This window comes from Thamnophis elegans, chromosome 2 (genome assembly GCF_009769535.1).
Source record: "Thamnophis elegans isolate rThaEle1 chromosome 2, rThaEle1.pri, whole genome shotgun sequence".
NCBI classification, from domain to species: Eukaryota; Metazoa; Chordata; class Lepidosauria; order Squamata; family Colubridae; genus Thamnophis; species Thamnophis elegans.
The window spans coordinates 158,852,117-158,866,126 of record NC_045542.1 but is presented as its reverse complement, the minus strand read 5'-3'; the positions used below and the strand labels follow the sequence as shown (position 1 = coordinate 158,866,126).

At 40.4% G+C, this 14,010-nt stretch overlaps 1 long non-coding RNA gene and 1 pseudogene across 1 annotated transcript in view; one reads left to right on the top strand and one right to left on the bottom strand.

Annotated features, from left to right (window-relative positions):
• The window catches only part of LOC116523865, a 34,054-nt gene that overhangs the window by 11,992 nt on the left and 8,052 nt on the right, over positions 1 to 14,010 (top strand). Inside the window, exon 2 of the long non-coding RNA XR_004257167.1 lies at positions 2,943 to 2,956. This is a non-coding gene — a long non-coding RNA (uncharacterized LOC116523865). The remainder of the gene's footprint in view (positions 1 to 2,942; positions 2,957 to 14,010) is intronic.
• LOC116523836 lies at positions 1,028 to 2,955 on the bottom strand (annotated as a pseudogene).

Genomic DNA, 14,010 nt, shown 5'->3' with positions numbered 1-14,010 from the left:
CCTTCAGAAAAGGAGATAATAAGGATGTTATTAACATGCACAGAAATGGATAAAACTAACGTTAGAATTTTAAAAAATGAAGGAGAGACAGATTATGACGCATGGAATAGATTTTATCAATGGCTGGAAACACGAAGTGAAAGTCAGAACATGAAAAAAATAGACTAAGTAGACCTGAAATATATGTATATATTTCTATTAGAATGAATTCATTGATCAATAATAATTTTAGAAGACGAGCATTGGTTAAGTAGTATATATGTTATTTGTCTTTCACTTTAGTTTCTATGGCGGATGAAACACCAGGACAGTTACACTGTGTTCGATATACTTATATGTAAATAATAAAATATATTTTAAAAAATAGAAATGAAATTCAAGCCTTCTCTAAGCTCATCAACTTTTGCCTCATGTGTGCAATAAGAGCAGTGCGGGGTTTCAAATTTGTTTAGAACCTCTTCTGTAGGTGTGGCCTGCTTTGTGGGAATGACTTGCCGGCCATGTGACTGGGTGGGAGAGGCTTGTCAGCCATGTGACCGAGTGGGAGTGACTTGGTAAATGTCACTGGGTGGGCGTGGCCAACTTGTAAAATGTGGTGAAATTCACTTAACAACGCTCTTGCTTAGCAACCAAAATGTTGGCTCAGAAACTCTGGCATTTGAAGCACGCAAGTCTTAAAGCTGTCAAGTTACAAGTTCCTTGCACCCCTAACCCTTTGGGAAAAAAATCCCAGGATGTTCAAACTTGACAGCTTTAAGAGTTTAAGGTTTAGATAGGACTCTTAGAGGCGGGCGGGGCAGCCAATCAGTGAGCGATGGGCGGGGCAAGCGTGGTGGAGACGGGCAGGTGGAGGGAGCTGGAAGCGGTTCTAAACGGCACGGTAGATTTGTGGAACCTGTTCTATAGAAGAGGTTAGAACTGGCAGGAACCAACCCCTGAATAAGAGGTGATTTACTTCTGAAACACTATAGACGGACATTTGAAATTTCTCCCTTGTGTATAAAGGTACATGGCTTATAATGTTAGGCCTGATATGGAAATCATTCCCACAATCTGGATCCTTTCATAGTTTCTCTCCTGTATGTGTCCTCCGGTGTTTCACAAGCACAGAAGAGTAACTGAAACTTTTCTTACACTCTGGGCATTCATACGGTTTCTCTCCTGTGTGAGTCCTCTGGTGTCTCACCAAGTGTGAATTCTGAATGAAACTTTTCCCACATTCAGGACATTCAAAGGGCTTTTCTCCGGTGTGAGACCTTTGATGTATCACCAGGTTGGAATACTGAATGAAACATTTCCCACAGTCAGGACATTCAAAGGGTTTCTCTCCAGTGTGAGTCCTCTGGTGTCTCACCAAGTGTGAATTCTGAATGAAAGTTTTCCCACATTCAGGACATTCAAAGGGCTTCTCTCCGGTGTGAGTCCTTTGATGTGTCACCAGGTTGGAATACTGAATGAAACATTTCCCACAGTCGGGACATTCAAAGGGTTTCTCTCCAGTGTGAGTCCTCTGGTGTATTACTAGACTGGAATTGAGACTGAAACCTTTCCCACATTCAGGACATTCAAAGGGCTTCTCTCCAGTGTGAGACCTTTGATGTATCACCATGTTGGAATACTGAATGAAACATTTCCCACAGTCAGGACATTCAAAGGGTTTAACTCCAGTGTGAGTCCTCTGGTGTCTCACCAAGTGTGAATTCTGAATGAAACTTTTCCCACAATCAAGACATTCAAAGGGTTTCTCTCCTGTGTGAGTGCTCTAGTGATTCATCAGGTTGGAATTCTGACTGAAACTTTTCCCACACTGTGGACACTCATATGGTTTCTCTCCTGTGTGAGTCCTCTGGTGTTTCACCAGGTGGGAATTTGAAATGAAACTTCTTCCACAAACTGGACACTCATAAGGTTTCTTTCCTGTGTGAGTCCTCTGGTGGTTCACCAGGTTGGAATTCTGACTGAAACTTTTCCCACACTGTGGACACTCATATGGTTTCTCTCCTGTGTGAGTCCTCTGGTGTCTCACCAGGTAGGAATTCTGACTGAAACGTTTTGCACAATCAGGACATTCAAAGGGCTTCTCTCCAGTGTGAGACCTTTGATGTATCACCAGGTTGGAACACTGAATGAAACATTTCCCACAGTCGGGACACTCATATGGTTTCTCTCCTGTGTGAGTCCTCTGGTGGTTCACCAGGTGGGAATTTGCAAGGAAACTTTTCCCACAATCAAGACATTCAAATGGTTTCTCTCCTGTGTGAATCCTCTGGTGCATCACAAGATTAGAATGGTAACCAAAACTTTTCCCACAATCAAGACATTCAAAGGGTTTCTCTCCTGTGTGAGTCCTCTGGTGGTTCACCAGGTTGGAATTCTGACTGAAACTTTTCCCACACTGAGGACACTCAAATGGTTTCTCTCCTTTGTGAGTCCTCTGGTGGTTCACCAGGTCAGAATTCTGACTGAAACGTTTCACACAATCAGGACATTCAAAGGGTTTGTTTCCTGTGTGAGTCCTCTGGTGGTTCACCAGGTTGGAATTCTGACTGAAACTTTTCCCACACTGTGGACAGTCATATGGTTTCTCTCCTGTGTGAGTCCTCTGGTGTCTCACCAGGTGGGAATCTGCAATGAATCTTTTTCCACAAACTGTACACTCACATGGTTTCTCCCTGGTGTGAGTCCTCTGATGTATCACCAGATTGCCATGCTTGCGAAAGCATTTACCACATTGAGAGCAGTAGTAGGGCATCTGTCCTCTATGGGTCTTTCTATGAACTACAAGAGAACTATTCTGACAAAAGGTTTTGTCACATTCGTAGCCTTAATATGGCTTTTTTCCAGCGTGGATCGTCTTATGCATAATCAGTTGTGATTTGCAATCTGTGCTTTCCCCACAACAGGCACATCTATGGAGCTTTTCCACCACGGATATTATTGAGGAGGTCAAAAATATGTGTGATCCCGTTTAGTTTTGCTTTGATTGCAGGTGTTTGCTTCCTCCCAATTCGAGGCCTGTATTGCTATCTGCCTGTGAGGACTCCTTCAGATGCTTTCCCAGATCACTCTTCAGATGTCAGTTGAAAGGAAGATGAATCACCTCCGGCCAACATCTGGAGGGGAGTTGATCAATGGCTCCAGTCAGTTGTCTGACAAGGATTTGGCTGAAGCACAGCTGCAGCAGGAATCCTGAGGCTTTGGTTGCGGAAAGCATGCAGCTGCAGCCAGTCAGTGGGGAGGAAGAGGAACTGCCTTTTGCCCCTAATCAGTGGGAAATGGAAAATACTTTGATTTCTGGCTTGATTTGCTTTCCTTTTCAATGTTGCTTGTTATTCTCAGTCATCCGGAGTGCTGTTATAGCCATCCTCTTCGTCTATAATTTTCAAAGAAAATGTAACTTTATAAACGGTTGCAAAATGTGTGAAAAAAGAAAAAGTATGAATGAAAAGCAAAAATGCCACAATGCTAGAATAACCTCTGACATTCATTATGATTCATTTGACTACCAAGATCCAAATTCAAATATTCATTCAATCATTAAATTCACTTGTTGACTTGGGTCAGTCACAAATTCTGAGCCCTGAAAAGGGTTATCATCAAATACAGTCAGATGAAAAACAAGGAACACCCTCTTCGAGTTCTATGATTTTACATATCATCACATAGGAAAAATCATCTGGTCCTTAGCAGTTTGTCAGGGTTTCAAATAACATCCAAAATTAAATCAGAGTCCATGGCAAAGTATTGCTCAAAGTTCCAATTTATTAAGAGATGTGTTGGCACATCTGGGAAGACATAAATCTCAGCTTCCTGGGTTTTCCCCACCCAGCTGAAAGTTCATGATCCTGCCCCCACACCCACAAGTCCATCACATGGTCCAATCTTCCACTGCTATGCTGGCAGTTCCACCCATCCAGTTCCGGTCAGGTCCAGAGGTGTAGAAACAAAGGATGACCTTGGATTCTAGAAAAGAATTTTATTTTGGCAACATCACATTCGACTCCTTACGATTCCCCATCCCAATTCCCTACTAATGAAACAGCAGAGTAGAATAGAATATTAGTGTGGCAGGCCAAAAAAACCAAAAGGAACCGGCTGCAGGCCTGACACAGTTCTTGAAAATGGGTAAATATAACCTCAAATGAACAACCTATTGGACTCATATCATCTTTTTAAAAAAACTTTTTGTTAAAAAAAGCCAAAATGGAGAAGTGAAAAACTATAAAAAACTAAGGACACTCTTACTGCTTCCATAGGTATGAAAAGGCGAGGTAGCAGCCAAATGCTGCTAATCAAGTGCTCTTGATAAATTATCATCAGCAAGTGTGACTACATCTATAAAAGCCAAAGTTGTAGGAGTTTTCTGGTTGACTATAAACTCTCCTCTATACTACAGTATTCTAGAGCCAAATGTGAGGCCATCCGTCCAACAGCTAAACAACAGCTAAAGCTTGGCCAACATCGGGTTATGTAACAGGACAGTGATTGCAAGCTCACCAGCAAATCCACAACAGAATGGCTGAAAAAGGAAAGAATCAAGGTGTTGCAATGGCAGTCAAAATCCAGACCTCAATCTGATTGAAATGCTGTAGTGGGATTTCAAGAGATCTGCGCATAAACAAATGCCCACAAACCTCAATGAACTGAAGCGACGTTGTAAAGGGAGGGCCAAAATCCCTCCACAACAAGCAAGAAACTGATGAAGTCATACAGAAAACAATTACTGAAAAGTTACTGCTGCTAAAGGCGAGAATAGAATAGAATGGAATAGAATAGAATAGGAGTTGGAAGGGACCTTGGAGGTCTCTAAGTGCAACGCCCCTGCTTAGGTAGGAAACCTTACACCACATCATAAAGTCTTAGGTTGTCACACATGTTTCCTCTATTTTGGCTTTTCTTTTGCAGAATAAATGGTGACATGTAATATGTCATATGTTCATCTGAGGTTGTATTTATCTACTTTTAAGAATTTATAAGGACCGGACGATTTTTATTGTATTTTGGTATGTAAAACCATATAACTCAAAGAGGGTACTTTTGTTTTTCACATGACTACATATGTGGAAGTGCTGGGGATATTTTAGAATATCTATAATTGTATAATTATAGATAATTATATATCTATAAACATACAGAGGGGATATTTGCAGCTCTACACAGATCTACAAAGGTATATACGTGGAAAAATCCATGTTTTTAGCCTGAAAAATGTCCCAAGATGGTTAAAGGCAAACCTTCTGAGCCAACTTTAGAGATGTGGGGGCTTTAACTAATGAAATGATGCCTAAAACCTCCACAAGATTTGAAGCACCAGTTATACCCATGGAAGTCCTCAGCTCCAAATAAGGGCAGAAAATACTGTCCTACTGTCCACAATCCCTCTGGTGACATCCCCATTCAAGTAGTCCTCACGCTTGGGACTGGCATTTGTGTCACTAAGCAGCCTGATCAGGAAGCATGATGTCACATGACAGTCCCAACTTACATCTGTCCCTTTGCAGTTGTTAGGCGAATCTCTGTGGGTTGATAAAGGCAATTTCACATGGCTACGACTTCTTGCCAGTATCCCCCACTGACTTTGCCTATGAGAAACTAGATGGGAGGGTCACAAATGGGGATCATGATGATGGGATGCTGCGACCATCATAAATGTTCACCAGTTGGCAGCACCCGAACCAAACAGGCCAACTTTCCCCCGGACTCTCCTCCGACTTGTCCTCAACTCACCTTCCAGCTGATGCTTTGATCCTTGGAAGAGCACAAATAACACTCTGCACGCCACCTTCCTCCCATGAGTGATCCGGAAGAGGAAGTTCCTCTGCGCGTCTCCTCGCTCACCCCCCATCCTGTCTAGCAACGCAGTACTCGATGGTTTCAGTTTTAGCTCCGACAGATGCCGCTCTTGTGTTGGCTTTCTAATCGCGGATGCTGCCCATCTGGCCACCGTCTCGTCCTCGGAGGTCGAAAAACAGGCTTGTCCTGTCTCTGCCTCAGGCATCTGCCAGATGTTTCCACTGATTACATGCAATGTGAAACTATTTAGCACGTGAAGTTTCGCTACGTGCGGAGTCTTAAAGGTTTGTGAAGTTCGGACAGAATTACGGAATGGGAGTTGGAAGGACCACCTCTCCAAGCAGGAGACCCGATACAGTTCTGGACAAACAGCTGTGCAGTCTCCTCTTTAGAAAATCCCATTGTTGGAGCTCCCACAATTCCTGGAGGAAAAGCTGTTCCACTGATTGATTGGATTCACCCACAGGGACCCTCTCAATTCTAGGAAGGATTTTAAAAAAATATGTAATATGTTACTTTTTGTCCTACTTCCAGACACTTTGGGGAATAGGTCGACCCCTCTTTTCTGTGTCAGACCCTCAGTTAGTGAAAGACTCCTATCTCTTAGCCATTCTCTGCATTAAATTACACATACCCAGGTCAGGGGTGGGTGGCTGCTGGCATTACTGCCGTTTCGGAGTGCACACAATTTTTATTATTGCAGTATTATCAATAAACCTATACGCTCAAGCACAGTTTGAGGCAACTGTGTCTTGCCTTGCCATAATGATCACAGCAACCCTGACAATACTCATTTTTTCCTTGTAAAAAGTTATTGATGGTTCTTACACAATGTATTTTTAAAAATGAAGCATTTTCCACTGTATATTGCTTTCCTCACATTGCTGCCACCAGGAATATGCCACAAATATGCCAGGATCTTAGTCTTGCTATCATCAAGAGCACAAAGGAGTTGCTAATAATAGCAATAGCAGTAGACTTATATACCGCTTCATAGGCCTTTCAGGCCTCTCTAAGCGGTTTACAGAGAGTCAGCATATTGCCCCCAACAATCTGGGTCCTCATTTTACCCACCTCGGAAGGATGGAAGGCTGAGTCAACCCTGAGCCGGTGAGATTTGAACCGCTGACCTGCTGATCTAGCAGTAGCCTGCAGTGCTGCATTTTAACCACTGCGCCACCTTGGCTCTTTAAAGAGCCAATTATAAAGCTGGAAACCCTGTGATCAAAACCAAGATCCCTTTTCTCCTCAACTCAATAGTTAGGTCATCTCCATCAGATTGATCTGCAAGGTGAAACAGCCTTTACATGTGAAATTTTACATTGCTTTTTTACATAGGCCTTGGGCCTACTAACCACACACCTTTCACCTCTCCCACCTGTTGAAGATCTCCTGGAGCCAGCCAACATTTTCAGTGCACCCACAATTCCTTAATGTGGTCTAAAGTGTTAAGATACAAAAAATCAGTTTCTCCCTTGTCCCCCATGATTATACAATACAATATAATATAATATAATACAATACAATAGCAGAGTTGGAAGGGACCTTGGAGGTCTTCTAGTCCAACTTGCTTCGTAGGCAGGAAACCCTATACCCTTTCAGACAAATGGCTATCCAACATCTTCTTAAAGACTTCCAGTGTTGGGGCATTCACAATTTTTGGAGGCAAGTTGTTCCACTGATTAATTGTTCTAACTGTCAGGAAATTTCTCCTCAGTTCTAAGTTGCTTCTCTCCTTGATTAGTTTCCACCCATTTCTTCTTGTTCTACCCTCAGGTGCCTTGGAAAATAGTTTGACTCCTTCTTTTTTGTGGCAACCCCTGAGATATTGGAATACTGCTATCATGTCTCCCGTAGTCCTTCTTTCTATTAAACTAGACATACCTACTCCGTGCAACTGTTCATGTTTTAGTCTCCAGTCTCCTAATCATCTTTGTTTCTCTTCTCTGCACTCTTTTGAGAGTCTCCACATCTTTTCTACATCGTGGTGACCAAACCTGAATGCAGTATTCCAAGTGTGGCCTTACCAAGGCATTATAAAGTGGTATTAACACTTCACGTGATCTTGATTCTATCCCTGTGTTTATGCAGCCTAGAACTGTTGGCTTTTTTGGCAGCTGCTGCACACTGCTGGCTCATATTTAAATGGTTGTCCACTAGTACTCCAAGATCCCTTTCACAGTTACTACTGTTGAGCAAGGTACCACCTACACTGTACCTGTGCTTTTCGTTTTTGTTGCCTAAATGTAGAACCTTACTCTTTTCACCATTGAATTTCATTTTATTAGATAGTGACAGTTCAAGTTTGTCAAGATCCTTGTGTCTTAAGCCTATCTTCTGGAGTGTTGCTATTCCTGCCAGCTTGGTGTCATCTGCAAATTTGATGAGTTTCCCATTTATTCCCTCATCCAAGTGATTGATGAAGATGTTGAAGAGTACTGGGTGTAAAACAGAGCCTTGGGGTACTCCACTGCATACTTCCCTCCATGTATTTTTTTTTTTTTATTAAATGTTTTTTTAGTTTTAGTTTAAAATTGGTACAACATCTTTCTTAATATATCAATCAATTACAGATAATACAGAAAAAGACAAAAACAACAATCAGAAAAACAAAACAAAACACAGGTGTCTATTATGAAAAAATAAGAAGTATATCAACTGGTTACAACATGTTTTGGTGCTTCTCTTCCATTGACTCCTATTAATTCAAATATCTTAACTCGAATATTTGCCATATCAACATCATTATATCTCCGGTTTTAATTATTATTATAATTATTTAAACATCCTTAATCCTTAGTTATGCTAAGGAATTAGTCCATAACACATGCTGGCAGTTCATTTACTTATTTGTAAAATCCTCTATTATCATCAAATCCTCATATTCTATTTTAACTAAACATCCATAATATTCAATTATATCATATATCCTAACATTTTCCCAATATTGATTAACATTTAATTATATGGATTTTATTTAGTTTTTTAATAGTGCTAATTATTATAGTTAATACTCTTTATGTATAACCTAAAGGTATTTTCTCATATCCAATTGTTAATTATCATATCAACTCCACATTATAAACATTACTATCAATATCAATTATTATTCAGCAATATCTGTTACACAAAAAAGCAATTAGATTTAGCTAATTTTCAGTTATATTCATCAATCTATCAAACAATTCCAAATTATATATATTGCTATCTATATCAGTCATTATTCAGCTATAACTATTACAAATTGAAGTAATCCGATCTAGATTCTATTTTAGCTAAACATCCATAATATTCAATTATATCATATATCATAACATTTTCCCAGTATTGATTAACATTTGATTGTATGGATTCTATTTAGTTTTTTAATAGTGCTAATTATTATAGTTAATACTCTTTATGTGTAATCTAAAGGTATTTTCTCATATCCAATTGTTAGTTATCATATCAACTCCACATTATATACATTGCTATCAATATCAATTATTATTCAACAATATTTGTTACACAGAAAGGCAATTAGGTTTAACTAGTTTTCAATTGTATTCAACAATCTATCAGCCAGTTCCAAATTATATATATTGCTATCCATATCAGTCATTATTCAGCTATATCTATTACAAATTAAAGTAATCCGATCTAGCTAATTTTAAATTGTATTGTCCCATCTGTCAGCCTGCGTCCCTCCAACAGCAAGGTTTCCTCCGTCCAATAGCCATTCGTTGGATAAATTTACCAAATGTTTCCATAAGCAAGCCCAAACAATTTCGGCACCTTTGGATTCTGAATGTCGGTGATGAAATAATAAAGTTGTTCTAGGCTTATAAAGCTTCCCAATTTAACTTTAATTCTCAAGGGTGGATTCTCCATTCCTTCTGCACACTGTCTCTTTAAATGAGTCGTCTTTATGGCTTCCCCCCTCTTCTCTTCCTCTGTAGACCAGACACCATTTCTCACATTTTCCGTTTGTGTTTCAGGAACATTTAAGCATTCAACGATCTCAGTTTTAGCTTCATATTTTAGAATCAATTGATCCAGTTTTCTTTCCAATCTTTGGTAAGAATGAAAAAGTCCTCTACACACAGAGAAAAAGAGTCTGAAATGAAGTCTTAGAGGTATCTTGGGACGCCATGATGTGTCGTAGTTAAAATAAAAGCTCTCTTTTTTTTCCCCACAGGCTTCGAGGCACTTTTTACTTTTTTTTTTTTTAGTCTCTTACCGGCTGTCAATCTTATCTAGTTGTAAACAGAGCTAGATAGTAAAGTAATAAAAATGTCGAATCGTGACGGGCTAATTAGTAGGAGATAAGTTTTACGATCCACTTAGGGGGATTCAGAGGGGGGAGAGTATCGCGGAGTTTCTTGAAGCATTTAAGAGGTAAAGTAACCACCAGTCATAAATCCATTAGAAAAGCTAATTCGCCGCTAATCTTCTTGTTGTTTGGTTTTCAATTAGCTTAATTTTTAACACGAACAATCTCTCTTGGATAATAAAATCAGCTTACCAGATGACATCACTTCTTCCATTCTTAGGGGCGACCTGCAGTTTCAGTTAGCACGCAGCTAATCCAAAAAGGAATTGGCACGGGGAGTTAATACCCTCCCCCAGAGATTTGCGAATATCTCTGGGGTCCTGGGTCCCTCCCCACCTTCACTGTCGTCTTCGGGACAGCTAGAGTTCAAAGAACCAGTCCAAAAATCCTTTGGTATAGAGGAATTTCAGGAGTAGCCTAAAACTCCATCTTCTCACTGCTAAGCCCCGCCTTCTTCCAGCATACTTCCCTCCATGTAGATGCAGTTCCATTGAGATAAGATAAGAGAAGATAAGATACTTTATTTGTATGCCGCCCTTTTCCCTGGCGGGACTCAGGGCGGCTCACAGTTCAGGGGGAGGGGAGGACAAACCAAGTTACATATAAGACAATACATCATTAAAAGCACAACATTCATACTATTCGGGCAGGGTTAAGGTCTTTAGCCTCAGGCCTGTCGGGACAGCCAGGTTTTAAGGGCTATGCGGAAGGTCTGCAGGGTGGTGAGGGTACGAATCTCCACGGGGAGTTCGTTCCATAGGGTCGGAGCTGCCACAGAGAAGGCTCTCCTCCGCGTGGTTGCCAGTCGACATTGACTGGCTGATAGAACTCGGAGGAGGCCTAATCTGTGGCTACACGTTGAGTGCGGTTGGTCAGCCAGTTATTATATTATATTATGATATTATGTCCCAGAAGCAGCCGCCATTTTGGCCCTGACGCTGAGAGAGAGAGAGAGAGAGGGAGGGAGAGTGGGAGAGGGGAAGGGAGGGAGAGCTGGCAAGCCATTCCCACCCAATCACATGGCGGGCAAGCCACTCCCACAAAGGAGGCCACATCCACAGAGTAGGTTCAATTTTTTTTTGAAACCTACCACTGGATGAATCATAGGGACACTGAAAATAACCGTTGCTTCCAGGACAGAGGCGTGAGGCCCAGAGATGCCTTCCTTTCCCAACATGAGAATCAGAGGTCTTTAAAAGAAACAGAGGAGGAGAGTGTGAGGCCTGGTAGGGTGGGGGTCCGGGCTAAGGACTGCAGGGACCCAGGAGGAGAGGAAAAAGCCTGTGGGGACCCAGTGGGTGGGGCCTGGAGAGTCCTATTTGGGAAATCCTGGGGTACACTGTGTGGAAATAATAGGCCTAAAGGGATTCTGTCAGGGTGGGACCCAAGGCTTGGTGTAGAGGTAAGGTGACTAGATTTTGAGATTGGTAAAGAGGGACACCTTTGACCGGGGTGGGGGGTGATTAAAAATTTTATACAGAGCAAGAAAATTTTTCATATAACGCAAAAATAGTATTGTAATATTTTTTGTTTCAACATAACTACAATTTACAAAAGTAAATTGTAACTGTTGCCAAACATGAAAATTTTGATCACGTGACCATGAGAATGCTGCAACGGTTGCTAAGTGTGAAAATGGTCACTAAGTGTGAAAAATGGTCATCAGTCACATTTTATAATGCCATTGTAACTTTGGTCACTAAGCCCATTATACCACCTTTCTTGCCACAGTTCTTAAGTGAATAACTGCAGCTGGTATTTTGTATTTTGGATAGAATCTTTTTTTAAATAGCCTAAGACAATTTAAAAAAAGAATCCACACAGAAGAAATTGAAGTAAAACATTTCAAACTATTCTTTCTATGCACAATATATTTCAAAGTATTTGAAACTCACTTAGCAATGCTCTTGGTTAGCAACCAAAATGTTGGCTCAGAAACTCTGGCATTTGAAGCACGCAAGTCTTTTTTTTTTATTTTTATTTTTTTCATAATTAAATGTTTTATTCATTTTCATTTTCAATTTTATACATTCACTTATATACTGGATGTTTGCAATAATATAATAGTAAGAAAAAGAAAAAAAACCCCAACCTAAACACAACTCATAAACCCAACCTATGGCTTTCATACACCCCTTCTCCCCCTCCAACTTTCCTTTCTCCCTCCAACGATCACCCCTCCTACTTCCCTTTCCCCTCCTATCTTCCTTTCTCACCTTCCTCACCCTCCTTCCCCTCTCATCCTCCTTACCTTCCCCTCTTCCTCCCTCCTTACTTCTCCCTCCTCTTTTCCTCTACTTCTCACTATGGTGCATTTCTCTATTCCTTACACCAAAAAGAAAAAAGAAAAGAAAAAAGCAATAAGAAAAAAAAAGAGAAAAATAAAAAGAAAAGATAAGGAACAACAGTATACAAGTGTATTCTTCTTGTTTTATATTGAAGCTATATCTCCACCCACCCACCCACCCCCAATGAACCCCCCTCCCTAACCCCCTCCGGCTTCCCAGGTCACACACCCGGCACAGTTCAGTACCAATCATCTTCAAAATATCTTATTAACAATAATAATGAAAATAAAATAAAAAGAACACTCCGAAAAAGAAAACAAAAACAAAAAAGTAAATAAAAAAAGAAATTGAAAACTCTTTTGCATTATGCTCAGCCTCCCATCATTCTTAAAAATTTAAACAATGTGATTCATTCCATTTATATTTTGTCCTCGTCCCTTACTTCTTTGATATTTACCCCCATCTTCCTGTAGAATCTTCAGATAGCCTTTCTTAACCTTGTATTCAAATATTAGTTTATACAAAAATCAATTTATCTTCATACTTTCACTACTCATCTTCCTATCCTTCGTTTCACGTCTCCATTCCTCCCAAGTCCAAATTGCATAAGATTAGTATCTCGCTCTTCACTTTAAAATCCTGAGCTTTTTATATTATATTTCAAACATGTAAATTCGTAAAATATATGCCCAGAATTCATACCAATTCGTTCAATCCCAAGATCCCTTCATCAATATTCCGCTCCACCTTCCTTTCTACCCCACACTCCATTCATCCCAAACCGCAATTCAAATAAATCTTAGTCCCCTCTTTCCTCACAGAAAACACTTCATGCGCAGTTTGGATTGAAGTTCAAATAAGTCTTGTAAAAGTCCCGTATCAGTACACAGCTTTAACATTTCATACCAAGCAGAAATCCTAAAGTTTTAATCAGTCCAAAAGCTTAGAAAGTATTTTAAAGACGTCGCTGGGTCTATGTTCTTTACTCTTCCGCCCTTCCGGAAAGAAAAGGCAACCCTCTGCCTTATAACCACGTGTCCCGCTGCTTTGAAAATATAACTGAATCCTCAGTTTCCGCTCTTCTGCCTCTCCAGTGGGGGGAGAGCAACTCCCTTCTTCTTGTAGCCAAGTGACTTGCTGCTTGTCTTTCCTTCGCCTTGTCCTTCCGCGTTTCCGAGTGAGTCAAGAAGCCCAGCCTTCAGAGTTTTATAATAAAAGTCCCGAGCTTCCGAAACAGAATTAATACGAAATCTTTGGTTTTCAAATGTAACTGTGATTCCAACTGGAGCTTCCCATTTATACTTTATTTGACGATTTCTAAGTTCTTGGGTTAAAAAGATATAACTTCTCCTTGCTCGCAACATCTGAAGCGGGATATCTTTAAAAACGAGCAAATCATGTCCATCGATTCGAAGCTTGCTATTATGAAACTTTTGTGAGATCGCATTTCTGGATTCTCTTGTGAAAAAATATATAATTATGTCTCTTGGAAGCTGTCGTTGCTCTGCTACATGCGAATTTTGGCGATAGATTTTTCGAATATTCCAATCAAAATTAAGTCCTGGACCTCCCACCACTTGGCTGAAAGCTTCTACAAAAGTCTGTTTCAAATTTTCT